Below are 15020 nucleotides of genomic sequence, written 5' to 3' on the forward strand. Positions count from 1 at the left end.
ATATAGATATATATATATATATATATATATATATATATATATATATATATATATATAAATATATATATATAAATACTGTTCAGTTTCTTGCACAGGCCGATCGTTTTGTGTCTTTACACATCAATGTATTGTCACGTATTGTCTACTGAAGAAACAGCCTTGGCCAGTGAAAGCTGCCATAGATTCCAGACCTTTAGCCGTCAGTCTGAAGGTCTGGCTAAACGACACTACCCTTCAGATACAAAGCGATTTGCGCTATGCTTGCCAGAGCAAAGTAGGTGAAGTTTTCAAAACTACTACTTTGAATGTAAATCTCTCTGTCTATGAGAAAGTTTTTCCTTCCATGCAATGTCTTAATATAAAATAACTCCATATGGACTGTACAATACATGCTTATTTTGTAGTTGCAAATATACTTATATATTCATTGTGTATTTATAACATTGCATTTTCAATAACAACAGTGCTTTATTTTAAACCCCTTAACCGTCACCCCCATTTTTTAAAATAGGCATTAAAGTGCACTATCCAAACTTAAATTGTTGTATTTTATGAACACTTTGGATTATAGACCTAAGGTTGGTCTCTTTTTAAAGATGAAAATTAGCAGATTTTGGCAAAAGTGGAACTTTTTCTAAAAATTAAAGTATCAAAAAGTTATAGAAGTTTAAATGTACTGTAAACAAAATGCGCTATATTCATTTTATTTTATTTTATTTATTATAAATATTTAACATAACAGGTTCTACTCTAAAATTGGTATAAAATTAAAGCCTTGTGTCTAAATAAGTTATGTTCCAAATTTGAAGTTGATATGAAAAAAATTTAGGTTCCTGTGAGATTTTATTTAGGGTGTCATACCACAAACAGCCACCGGGAGCCATCAAAACTCCTTTGAATTCTGTTTAATGAATTTTTACCTAGATTTCTCTGTCATTTTTACTTCAATACTCAAAATAACCACCAAATATGGAATCCTGAGACTCAGACCTTTCCAATGATATGTTTGTTGCCAAGATTATAAAAAGTTTTGATTCTAAAAGACCGTAATGCATTTTGTAATACGACACTTGACACTGCCCACTAAAGGGGAGGAGACCGCCATAAGATTTTAAAGTACCATTTCATGGTAACGCAATGTCCGATTTCAAAATGGTTTTCACAGGATGAATCTTGGGCTTCTAAGCTTTCAAATGATATATAATTTATGATGATTACTAAAAGATTTTATTAAGTTAAGGGGTTTAATAAGTAGTGAAGGAGACTAGAGGAGGAAAAATGGCTTTTAAAAATGCAAACTTTGTACTGTATAGCTACGGAAATTTTTAAACGTCACAGAACACTGAGGCGAAAGTTCAACTATTCTGTCATTATTAAGTCAATGAAATGAATGTATTTTCTTTCATGTCACCCTTAAATATCAAAGTCTAGAGATATCATTAGGTTCAAGGGGTAAGATTTAATGTAAATGCGTTGATTTTAAAAAACAAATGAACATACCTGCAAACCTTCTCTGTGTCACTTCCTGCACAAAAGAGAAAGTTCACAGGCTGGTGTCCTCATTGTGTTAGTATCGGTTCCCAGTGGCCCATGCCCTCTGAGCACCAGTGACAAGGACAAAGTAACAGAAATGGCACAGTGCCACCCCTGTTTGCTTGCCTCTGATAAAGAAAAGACATTATTAGAACCAGTCATTTATCTAATGTGGCAAACTCCATCTCAGGCTCTCCCAGTGGCATTACTTCCCACCAGAGCATACTCATCTCTGCCACTCATTCTCATACTTCATTTCAGATAGCATTGTGTCGTGTAACGTTTAATTCAGCGTTTTTTCCCTCCTAAAAGTATTTCTATTCTTCGGTCAGTAAAAAGTGGATGATTGCTCTAATGAGGCCGTGATCATGGTGTGTGTGTCGAAGTGGCTTTCAGAGTTTGCAACAATATTGTGTGGCGGGTGAGAGGGAGATGACATCATCCTCTTCTGTCTTGCTCATCATCCCATGTGTGTTTGTGTATGAAAACATTCCTGTTAAATTATTCAGTGGACCCCTGCCCACTGGTACCGACTTCTGTAATGATTTTATTTAAATGGTTGAACCTCTGTGGCTGGGGGAGGGAGATTTAGAGGTGAGAAGTGTAACGGCGGTCCTGCTGCACTGTGGCACCCAATATAAAGCCACTTGCTGTTTCTCAGTAGTTACACAAAGTGTCATTTTTTCAGGCAGCAATCCATAAAGCATAACAGCCTTTAGTTCTCAAATTCTGCTGTGACTGACTTTTGTTTGTAGACTCAGAGGCCCCAATAATGTATGCATGAAAATAATAATTTTAATAATAATAATAAATAGTAATAATTCCAAAAGAATAATTTGAAATTTGATGGTTTAACCGTAAATGTTATGTATGTTTTCTGAGGTAATAAAAAGGGCTGGGGTCTTTTGAAGCTCAAAAAGAACACAAGTATTAATTCAAAAGGTGAGTTGTAGTGTTACATCACATATATGATTTCTCAGTTAATTTTAGCATTTAGTGTTGCATTTCATCAATCATTTTCTTATTGTTTTTTTGCACTTTTACATTAATGCATTTTGGCAGATTCTGTTTTCCAAAGCAACTGTGACCCTGGACCACAAAACCATTCATTAAGGTCAGTTATTTGAAATTGAGATTTATTAATAATATGCAAGATGAATAAATAAGCTTTCTGTTGATGTATGGTTTGTTAGGATTGAACAATATTTGGCTGAGATACAACTATCTGGAATCTGAGGGTGCAAAAAAATCTAAATATTGAGACAATCGCCTTTAAAGTTGTCCAAATTAAGTTATTAGCAATGCATATTAGTAATCAAAAATTAAGTTTTGATATATTTACAGTAGGACATTTACTAAATATCTTAATGAAACATGACCTTTATTTAATATCCTGATGATTTTCACATTTACTGTTGTTTGGCAATTTTTATGAGCAAAATCAAGTCATTTCAATAAGAATTGATGTGCTCTGTAATGTCACATATGGGTGAAAGATTTCTCCATGCAGATTTCACAACACTTTTTAAATTGTTGTGTGGACTCACCATGTTGATCAACAGAAATCAAAAGCTCATTTCACAAGGGTAGTGGGCACATCACATTTTGTATTTGGACTCATACTAACCTCATTACAGATAAGCCTGATTTAGGCAAGTATACCAAGTCCTTTGTTTCAGTTCACACAATGTTCTTAGAGGTGATTATACTAGAGCCACTGAAAGATCTGGTTTCCCATCAATAACAAGAGCCAACATAAGACTCATCAATGTCAAGCATCTTAGAACACACTTAATGGAACCCGTGACAAGTGGCCTTAAGTGACAAAAGCATTAGAAAAGGTCAGATATGAGGAGATCCATCAGTTGAAATCAAAAGTATCTGTTTCTAACCTACTTCATGATGGATTACATGAAGAGAACATCGATGTGCACATTGCTGGCAGTATTATTGGCATAGTTACCCAGAAGTTTACATCTTCAGAAAGGAAAGGGATAGTTCAACCAAAAATTACAATTCTGGCACCATGAAATCACTTTCTTTATTCTATAGAACTCAAAAGATATCTTGAAAAATGTTTTAATTGTTTTTGTCCATATAATGAAATTGTTTTGGATTTCCATTGTATGGTAAAAAAAAAAAAAGGAAAAATACAACAAATACAAACACTGAGCAAAACATTTTCTTTCTGTTACACAGAATCACAAAAATCATACAGGTTTGGAACAAGGTATAAATAGATATTCTTGTAAGAGATATAACAAAAGCAGAACTTCATCATCCTGGCTTGTTTCTGTGTGATTTGAAAAATGTCCTGTCTCTTCCTTCCCCCATTGAATGAGGTAAATAGGACATAAACACAGAAAACTGTTTTATTAAAAGGTTAATTTATCATTCAATGGAACTATGAAGGAGAGTACATTGTTCACTGCTTTCATGTTAAGATGGGTTAAACAAACAAAGAGCAAAAACAGCAGAGCCCTGTGAGGACTGAGAAGACTTGACACGGCACAGCATGTACAGACATTATGATTGTCTGAGCCATTAATCCAGAGATCCAGGAAACCTCCTGGGTTACGAGCAAAAGGAATGTTTTTTGAATGTCTAGGTTATGAATCAAAGATGGCTTCCAGTTGTAATCTCTGTTATTAGTTGTACTCGCTAAGGCAAGTATTACTATTGCTCATACTGCCTGTGGTATGGACATAAATTATACATCAAATCACACACAATGAAAAAAAAAAATGTAGAAACAATTTTCACTCAGAAATAACCAGTAACACATTGAATAAACATATTTTTTGGAGGTAGAAAGACTGAAATATTTAACTGTAATAACAGCTGTATATCAATATTCTATAGCTACCACCCAAACCCTCATGTTTTATTTACAAAGTGCAAGATTCTTTCAATAAATTATTCATAAAAAATAAATAATTATATTATTAATTAACTACAATAAAGAATACATAAAAAACACCAACAATATTCATAATATAAAACTTTATATATAAAATTATGTTCAAGTTTAGAAAAGACTTTGTATCAGTTAAGAAGTTTCTGGTACCAAGATGTAAGACAACAAGCACTGCTGAAGAAGATGAAGGAGCCCACTGTATCACACTTTAATGTGCTCGACCTTTTGTGGACACCAGCACAACTATAATATACTAAACATGCATACATAGCCTGCATACTAAATGTGGAATGCATGTAAAATATGGTTATCAGTGGATGCTCTGCAGTGAATGGGTGCCATCAGAATGAGAAAATGTATGCGTTTATAATAAAAAGATCCTTTAAGATGTTATAAACGTCAAACATTGCTTTCAATACGAGTTCTCTATCCATAATATGGCTTTCTCAAGTGAAAAAGCTGTCTTATCTGAATCAGGAGAGAAATATGCATAGTGTCACGGTGTGTCAGGCAGAGAAACGCAGGAGAATCTGAGAATTGTTGCAAATGGGAACTTTTAATTGAAGATTTATACTACATGGAGAAAAGACACCAAAATTAAGGATGAATGAGGAATGGAACAAAACACAGGGACACGTCCAAATAAGGAAAAACAGGAACCAAAGAGGAACATAAACGTGACACATAGACCAAGGACCAATCAGTGCCTAATGATGCATTTATTTCTTACAAACACACAGGTTATTTTATGGACTGGCATCATGTGGATTACTTTTGGATTATTGTGATGTTATTATCAGCTGTTTTAGTCTCTCATTCTGATGGCACCCATTCACTGCAGAGGACCCATTGATGAGCAAGTGATGCAATGCTACAGTAAGTTTATCCAAATCTGTTATGATAAAGAAACAAATTCATCTACTTCTTGGATGGCCTGAGGGTTAGTACATTTTAAGCAAATTTTCATATTCAAAGAACCAAACTGAGCACATTTTTCTTGATTTCATAGATTTCAAATTTACTTTATAAAACTAAAGGACTGCTTTTATTTTGCTCACTGCAGTCAAGGGATTCTATAGATCTGTAAAAAGGCAGAAGACACAGATGCAGCAGGGTAGTGAGAGTGTTTTCCTGTGCCCCGGGTAAAAACCCACTCAGGTGTGAAATTGAAGATGAAACAGACATGCAGTTATAACCACCAGATACAGCGTGGCATTTTGGTTAAACAACTATCTTTAATGCACAATTATAGTAGAAAGCTTACTATAGGTACAGTTTTATTTTAGAAGGTGTATTTCAATAGTACATCATTCAAAATAATCTAAAATGTTTGTAAAAGTTGCAAAACTCACTCCACTAAGTAATACGATTAAAAATAATAATAATAATAATTAAAAATATTGGTGTAAAAAAAAACAAAAAAAAAATAAACAAAAAAAAAACACCAACAAAACAACAATCCTTAATCAAGCAAGCAAAAAAAACTTATTATTTCCCACAAAATAATCAGCTGGTGGGATACTGAAACTAAAAGAAATATGAATTATTGAAAAGAATTTGCTCAGGCTGAAGGTCAGAAACTGGAAGAAGGAACTCCCGTGATTAAAAATTCATGTTTGCCGAATTGTCTTCCAAGCTTTGTGCTGAGATGGCGAAGATGTTTGTATTGAGCATACTCGATTCAACCAATGACAAAACAGATCTGAGCATTAAGGCTGGGTTAGGCAACAATTGCAAAATGGTTATTGTCTGTGATAAACCATATTATGGTCTGCCTACAGCTCCCATATTACATTTATAACATATGGAAATAAAGCAACCGTGTGCTGTTTCAGCAGCAAGGTTTTGCTCTGTTGTGGCATCAGCTAAATGAATCTGAAAAATATCCATTTAAATAGTATTGTAATATACAGACATAATTATCACAATACAGTAGAGGCTTTATACAGTAGGTATGTTGTGAAACAATCTATCTGAATACTTCCTTATGACGCCAAACTGGATAAATAACAGAAATACAATGAATGGCTGAGAACACCTTTATACATGTGTTCCTAATACGACATAAAAAAAGTGATTTTTCACATCACACATCTGACTTTATTTCTCACATTTTGAGTTTAAATTTTACAATTCTGAGTTGCCATCTTACAATTTTCTTTTTCAGAACATGGACTTTATAAGAAAAAAATTCTGACTTGAAATTCTGAAAGAATATCTGAATTGCGAGATGTAAACTGAGATATTAACTCAAAATTGTTTGTAAACATGGAATTGCAAGAAATACAGCATTCATTCATTCATTCATTCATTCATTCATTCCATGGTGTAAACAAGTTTTCCATAAATTTAAAAATAACATTATTCCCTGTATGTGAAACAATGCATGTTATTTATATTCAAAGCATACAATTTGAATCACAGTATACAGCCAACTTTCAGCCCACAATTCCTAAGACTTTTGACTTGTGAAGAAATATGGGGTCATGGTGGGTTTGGATTTGATCTGTCTGTGTCTTAGAGAGAAGCTCTACTTCTAGTTTGATGGACGGGAGACTGTGTGGCAGTGTGAATTAACTCATATGAAAGAGATTATGACTTTGATGAATGTTATTCATTATGCACAGATCAGCAGCTTTGAAGAAAATTGACAAACTTGGAGAGAGAGAAAGAAAGAGAATGAACATTTGTGTAAGAAGGCAAGACAGATGAGTTTAAATTAATGAGGAAATCGTTTGATAAGAGGACAGACACTGACAAAAGAAACAGAAAACATAATTAAGGAATTTTTGAACTCATTGTCAAAATAAAAGATATTCTTCAAACAATTTGTAATTATACTAAATATGAAATCATCTGCTTCCCCTTTCGACAGATGACCACAAGGGGGAGACAAGCATCTGAGATCCACAGGCTTTGGAATCAAAAACCTCATATGCTGGTCTTTTTGCTATCAGTGTTAAGAATTAGTGCTCACTGTCTCTTACTTTCAGAAAAATATAGAGATTAAAAGGCCAGAGGAGTGCCAGTTGAACTATTTGGCAGTGAAATTAATATAATATGAACTTTACATGTTGCATATGACTGCTAATAGATCATAAATCAATAATGTTAGGTCTTCAGGTCTTAAAACAACAAAAAACGTAGCTGATATCAGTGCAACTCAAACATGGTTTGACTGACTTTTGATTACTTCTGATATCATGCTCATGTAAAATGATTTTTAATCTGTTTCACCACCACTAGGGTCTTGTCCTCTAGGCAGAAAATGTGGCAGTTCAGTCAAAAGAACAACGTGGGTAAGAGCAGCATTATAGGTTTAGGGCATTTTGAATGTCATGTTGGGAGAGGTAGAATGTTCTGGCTTTGTCAAAATCCTTAAACAATCACAGAGAGGTACTGGTCCATATCTAAGCAGCCCAGCTCATTTCATACTGAATTTATTGTGTCAGGTTTAAGATGGGAAGTTTGCAGTGCTGGATCCATTCTGTGTGTACAGTCTGAATCCGAACTGGATCACTCAGTCTCCTGTGCATGTTGCAAGGCAAATCATTATTCATATCTCAACCTGTCTGGCTTTGCAGGAGGGACCTGCCCTGTGCTGGGGGGAATTCCCTCAAGCCATGGCTCAGGGGTAATTTTTCTTCTGACTAAGGACACAGCAGTCCAACATTCCAGCCCTCATCCCTTCAGTCTGGCACGTAGCTCGCTTCAAGGGGATATGATGCCACATATTCCCATCTCACTAGCTTTAGTATTGGAGTGAGCCAAGAAACAGTCACAAAACACAGGACACACACACACACACACACACACACACACACACACACACACAGATTCACTCTGAAAAAGTCATTAAAGGGGTCATATGATGTTGCTAAAAAGAACATTATTTGGTGTATTTGGTGTAATGCAATGTGTTTATGCGGTTTAAGGTTCAAAACCCACATAATGTACATTATTGTTGCTCCTCTATGCCCCACCTTTCTGAAACATGTCGATTTTTACAAAGCTCATCGGTCTGAAAAGCGAGGTGCACGCTGATTGGCCAGCTATCCAGTGCATTGTGATTGGCTGAATACCTCAGCATGTGACGGAAATGTTATGCCCCTTGCCATACTGTGATGCCATGTGTCCCGGCGCAACAAGACAAAAACAATAAAAACCCATTATAAACTAGGCATTTGTTGCATCCAGTGGGGACATAATTACTGATTATAATGACCTGTACTGTGTTTTTAAGCATTGCGTTGCGTATCGCACCACGTAAACATAAAACCACATCTGCATTTGTGATCGGAGAAACAACAAACAACAAGCGCTACTCTACACTGCTCAAAACTTGCGTATGAATCATCAGTGGAAAATTCTTTAAATATAAAAAACATACTTACAGGCTGTGAGTCAGAAGTGCCAGACTGTCCAAGTTGGAACTGCCCCATTTATAGAACAGCCTTTGAGCACAGACGCATTGTATGCTACTCTGCGGGTTCAGGAAACATTCCTCCATAAAATGTGCTACACACATCTGAATATTTGGGTTGAACTGTTCTGGAACAGTGTTGTAAATACAACTTAACCACTGATTTCTAGTTGTGTCCTCTTTTGAAAGGCAAAATAAAGTATTTCCGCTTTCACAATGAAACACACTGCGTCACACATGGTGGGCTTGAGTGAGGAATGGCTGACGGATTCGATGAAGGTGCGGCTGGTGGGCTTGCGGCAACTGCATGTGACGACCCCGGGCTGGACTCTGCTTCGTCCAAGGTGAAAGCCAATCCGGCGATCCACAATGCAAAGTTGATGTATTTCCTCAGCGACCAGCACGATCAGCTCTAGGCATGATGAAGTGGATATCATCCTCTTTTGGAAGGCCAAACAAATTAGTTTTGCTTTCACAGTGAAACACACAGTGTCTCCCCAACATGGTGGTGCCAACAATACTACAACAAGAATAAAAGTTACGCCTTCTTTCTTTGTGTGAACATCTGGGCTGTTTTATACAAATTTACCCACACAGTGACATAGACATGTGGGGGCGTGTTTAAACGAGGTGTTTTAGGAGGGCATGGTTATCTCGTTACATATTACCATGTGGTTATATGGTTGTCTCTTTGGATTTGTCTTTGCAACTTTACAGATCTTTTTTATGCACCAAAAGCTTGTAACACTCCAAAGAGAAAGGTAAAATTGAAATCACATCATATGACCCCTTTAAAATATGTCCCAATGTATTGTATTAATGTAAATAAATAATCCTTAAATAACAGGATAGTTTTTAACAGGTGTTTTACCTTTATTTTGAGTTATGCATTGGATTATGGATGGATAGATGGATGGATTTTACACTCTTAAAAATTAAGGTGCTACAAAAGGTTATTCACATCGATGCCATAGAAGAACCATTTTTGGTTACACAAAGAAAAATTCAAAGGTTCTTTAAAGAACAATCTCTTTCTTAACTTTTCATAATCTGAAGAACCTTCTTTTGCCACAAAGAACCTTTTGTGAAACAGAAAGGCCCACAATATGTTAAATCCACTCTACAGAAAAACAAACACAAAAAATTTCTTCTAAAAAAGTGGTTCTCAACTCCAGTCCTAGGGACCCACTGCTCTGCACATTTTGAATGTTTCTGAATCTGACACACTCAGTTCAGTTCACGGATCTCTCTCCTAATGAGCTGATGATCTGAATCAGGTGCGATTAAATAAGGGAGACAAACAAAATGTGCAGAGCAGTGGGTCCCGAGGACTGGAGTTGAGAACCACTGTTCTATGGCATCTGCCCACAGTGTGTTGTCTCCATGGGCCAGCTAACCAATCTGAGTACATTTTGTGTTAAAAAATAAAATGCATTTTTTGGAACATGAAAACCTGTTCTTGTACACCCAAAAAAAACAAAAACAAATCAAAACTTTGTAAAAGGGCATAGTAGGACCCCTTAAAATATACTTGATAAGACATGGAAAATTCACCAGTATAAATGGATAAAAAGATGAAACTTCTAAACAAAAACCACTGTGTAAAGTGACATTCTGTGCTGGATGAACAGATTTCAGAGAGGTGAGCCAAACAGCAACACCTGCCTACACTTCTCATGCTTTATCTCTCCTCACCAGCCTCGAGTGTCACCAAACAACCTGTAATCCTCTTAACTTCATTCACACTGCTCACTCTGTCTGGAGCTGCTACATTTTAAATAACAACTTAAATATCCTCATGTGTTTCTTTGCTTGTTTTCCTAAATGCATTAGCGCTCATTGTTTGATTTTGAAGAGATTGTTTGTTATGTTTTTTTTCTCAGACTGCGTCTGCTTCCTTATTGTGTGAAAGCGCTGGATCAAAGACTTCCTGTCCGGAGCTCTGGGGAGCGGCTGACTCAGTGTCTGGACTTTCACGCACTTGATCGTTTTGGGGGTGGCGATAATTTGATTTAATTTCATCGGCTTGCCTGTATCATGTTGTGTCTGGGGAGGAAATTGATGATGTCTGAGGTATTAATGTGCCATGACACAGAAATATATGAATATATACACAAACACACACACAGAGATGGATTTGTCTCATTTCTCATGACCTTGAATGTCCTCAGCTGTGGAGGCAGAGATAGCCAGTGCACTTTACTATGGGAAATTCTAACTCTTTTGGTCTCTCTAATTCTTCACTTTCCTTCAGTTCCTTTAATAATTCACTTTAAAGTCAACTTGAAATCAAAACTGATCATCTTTCTTGTATTAATACACATTCCTGGTTTTATTGCGAATGATTCATCAGTGTGTTATTCCAAAAAGAGAAAATTGTTTGCCCTTGTAATCCTTCATCAGTATATAATGACTTGCTCTAAAACAACTTTCCTTTTAAATAAAACAACATAGTATCAACATTTTAGGTTTTACTAACTTAAATTTACAGAAAAAAGGATATTTCATTAACTGACGTACACGAAGGCAAAAACAAAAAAAAGGATCCATTCATTACCATACTGTATATTTACCGTTAACAATTGACAGGTTTAGTCTAGCATTAAAATTTCAAAATTCGTTTACAGTGTTATCAGTATGCTGCTGTTTGATTTGCAGAAGGATTGGACTTTGTCTTCCAGACCCCAAGAGTTCATGTTCTTAAGTCACACTTGCCTAGTCATCTACGATGCAAGTCCAAACTTGGCATACTTGGTATTAAGAAACGCATTTTCTCTCCAAAACCCCAACATTTAAGCCTAGCTTATGTCAGCAATCCCAACATTCAGAATCATTCATGGCAGAGAATGTTACTGATTGGTTAGCTTTCTGATTGGCTAAAAAAAATATGAACGTATTATTCAAAATACTTGACTGGAGACTGTTTTCATTTTACTGTTCTTGATGTGGCCAGATTTTTAGGTCAAACCATTTTACACACTAGGTCATGCAGTTCCAGGCCTTTCCCCTGGAAAACAATCAGCATTTGACACAAATCTGCTGGACTTGGATCTAGACATTGGCACTAACTGCAACCTGCCCCTACTCTACTACTGGTGCCCATCACCACCTGCACCCTTGATCCACAAGGGCAGCTGCTCCTGATGACCTTTCACCCAGCAGCTGTGCTCAGAAGAGTCAGTCCCGCTATTATCACTGCAATTATGGGGATCCAGTGAGGGAGAAACTGGGGACCTTGATGTGCTAAACTGCTCCATTTACTACACCTGCCACCTTTAACACAAAGCATTAAATCTGAACAGGTTTCCTCCAGGATGTTGATGACATCATAATAACCTTCCTGGAACAAATTGCCATTGTGTGTATAATTTTTTTAAATAACTGAGGAAAAATAATAATGGTCCAACCAACAGTCATTTAAGAAAAGTGGTTAATCTAATATAATCAAACTGCTTTCTTGGTGCTGGTTAATTGTCTTAAAAAAATTAATAAAAATAAAGGGATAGTTACCCAAAAATGAAAAATTCTGTCATCATTTACTTATGTTATTCCAGTCCTTTTTTAAATTTTGATTTTCTGTACAATCACTGGGACATTTAATTGAGATACTATTGTTTATTTATTTATTTATTGTATTCTCCATTTTCATATTAAGCTAAATTTTTAGTAATTTTATCGTGCATTTTTGTCATTGTTGTTAGTGGGTTTTTTTTATACGACAGTTTGTATTTATTAGGGGCAAAGCACAGAAGGTGCGTATGCGCCTATTGTATCCGTTGGCATTCATCTTTCTTCTTCTTCTTCTTCTGCTCTTGAGTCTATGGCAGCCCATAGAACCGCTTGTGGGAAAGTTGTGAAATTTGGCACAATGATAGAGGACAGTATAAACATTAACCATAGCAAGTTTGGAGTCTCTAACTCAAACTCTCTAGCGCTACCACACTTAAAAAATTACACTAAAGTTTATTCTAAAAAATATTATAAACGTAAGGCACAGAAGGACAATTATTCTTTCCCCTGAATCCTTGGCTCATGCCGACTTAAAAATGTATGGTTTAGTTTTTTGGCTATTATATTATATATAAAAACATACTTTTTCGAACTCATCCTAGACGGTTTCATCCGATTCTCACCAAAATTGGCTCAGATCATCTTCAGACCATGCTTGCAAAAAATTATGAAATTCAAGTTGATTAGTCAAACCGTTCTGGAATAATGCGTGAACAAATTCGACAAAAAGCACGCAAAAATGGATCTGAGGCTGTATCTCCGCAGTGGTTTGGCGTATTGAGTCCAAACTTGGTGTGTTATAACAAGCATGACTTGAGACTACCTGTGTTGTTTAGGGCGCTGTGCAACCTAGTGGTCAGAAGATATGAAAAATGCATGTTTTTGCTTATAACTTCTGAATGGTTTGGCCAAAAATAACAAAACTGGTCTCTTTAGATTAGGTGCAGCATGCCAAGTCGAATGATACACAATTGTCCCATGTCAGCCATTTTAGGCATCAGCCATTTTGAATTTTGTAGTAAAATACTATATTTTATGAAAGCATTGACATATCGTTATGAAACTTGATGTTCTTCGTCAGCACCATGCCCTGATGGCACTCAAAAAGTGTGGATGCAGTGCCACCTTGTGGTCAATAGTTATAATGACATTTCTAAGAATGCTTATAACTTTTGTTTACACTAGCCTATTGTAATTAAACTGATTTTGATATATTCCTTGGATTATGCCGAGAACATCAATACCAATTTTGCCATAATTGGCTGAACTTCCTGTCCTCCATTTTGATTCATGTTGAAAACCTACTTTAACTTCTCCCCCTTATACCGTTAGTCCAATTTTCACCAAACTTATCTTCAGACCAAGCTAGTAATAATTTATGTATTTCGTGTTGATATACGAAATGGTTTTTGTTTAGTACATCAACGAATTTGCTGGAAATATGCCAAACTGCATCTGAGGCTGTATCTCTGCAAAGGTTTGACATTTTTAGACCAAACTTGTATGTGCCATTGTCACCTTACACTGACCAGGCTACATCATTTTCGTAACAGCGCCACCTATTGGTCAAGAGTAGTAAACCATTCATTAACTATTAATTATGAAATTTACAAAAATGCAAATCATTTTTGATTGCATTAACCTATTATAATGTAACTGGTCTCAAAATATTCCTTGGGTCATGCCGACAGATATCAATGATGCCATTGTGGGCCAAACTTCTTGTCTGCATTTTGATTTATGTTGAAAACCTACTTTTTCGAACTCCTCCTCAACCGTTTGTCCGATTTTCACCAAAATCTAGTCAGATCATCATATCATTTGTCAGTCTTTGCTGACAAAAAGTTATGGATTTCGTGTCGATAGACAAAACCGTTTTTGTATATTAATGCAACAAATTTGAGGATTGATGCCAGACTACATCTGAGGCCGTATTTCTGCAAAGCTTTGACATATTGACACCAAAGTTTGTGTGTGCCATTGTCACCTCACACAGAACACAACACATCAATTTGATAACAGCACCACCTGTTGGTCAAACGTGATTCAAGATTCAAGATTCAAGATGTTTATTCGTCACATACACGATTATATAAAGCATATATAACCAGCAGTGAAATGTGAGTCAGGTCCACTCCATGGACAGTGCAATTATTAAAGAATACAACACAGATGAGAATATACATAAATATAGGTATGAAAGAATTAAAAAAAAGTAAACAATAAAAATATAAGAATAAAATATAAAAAAAATGTATACTGTAGAATTAAATATAGAATAGAACATAATGTGCATGAAAGTATACTGTAGATACACAGGATTGTACAAGAGGCAAATGTGCATATGTGCATTATACTGTAGTCTTAAATATTAAGATACACAGGAATGTGCAAGAGGTGAATGTCAAACAGGTTGTGACACTGTGAGTATGTCAATGTGAGGTATGATGAATGATGAATGATGAATATATTACTGATTAAGTGAATATTAAGTGGAGACAAGTGGATGTTAAGAGGCTGGTTTTGAGTTTAGGAGCCTGATGGCCTGGGGGAAGAAACTCCTCCTAAGCCTCTTAGTTTTTGCCATCAGGCTACGGAAGCGCTTACCAGATGGCAGCAAAGTGAAAAGATAATTAC

The sequence above is a fragment of the Cyprinus carpio genome, chromosome B17, assembly GCF_018340385.1.
Source record: "Cyprinus carpio isolate SPL01 chromosome B17, ASM1834038v1, whole genome shotgun sequence".
NCBI classification, from domain to species: domain Eukaryota; kingdom Metazoa; phylum Chordata; class Actinopteri; order Cypriniformes; family Cyprinidae; genus Cyprinus; species Cyprinus carpio.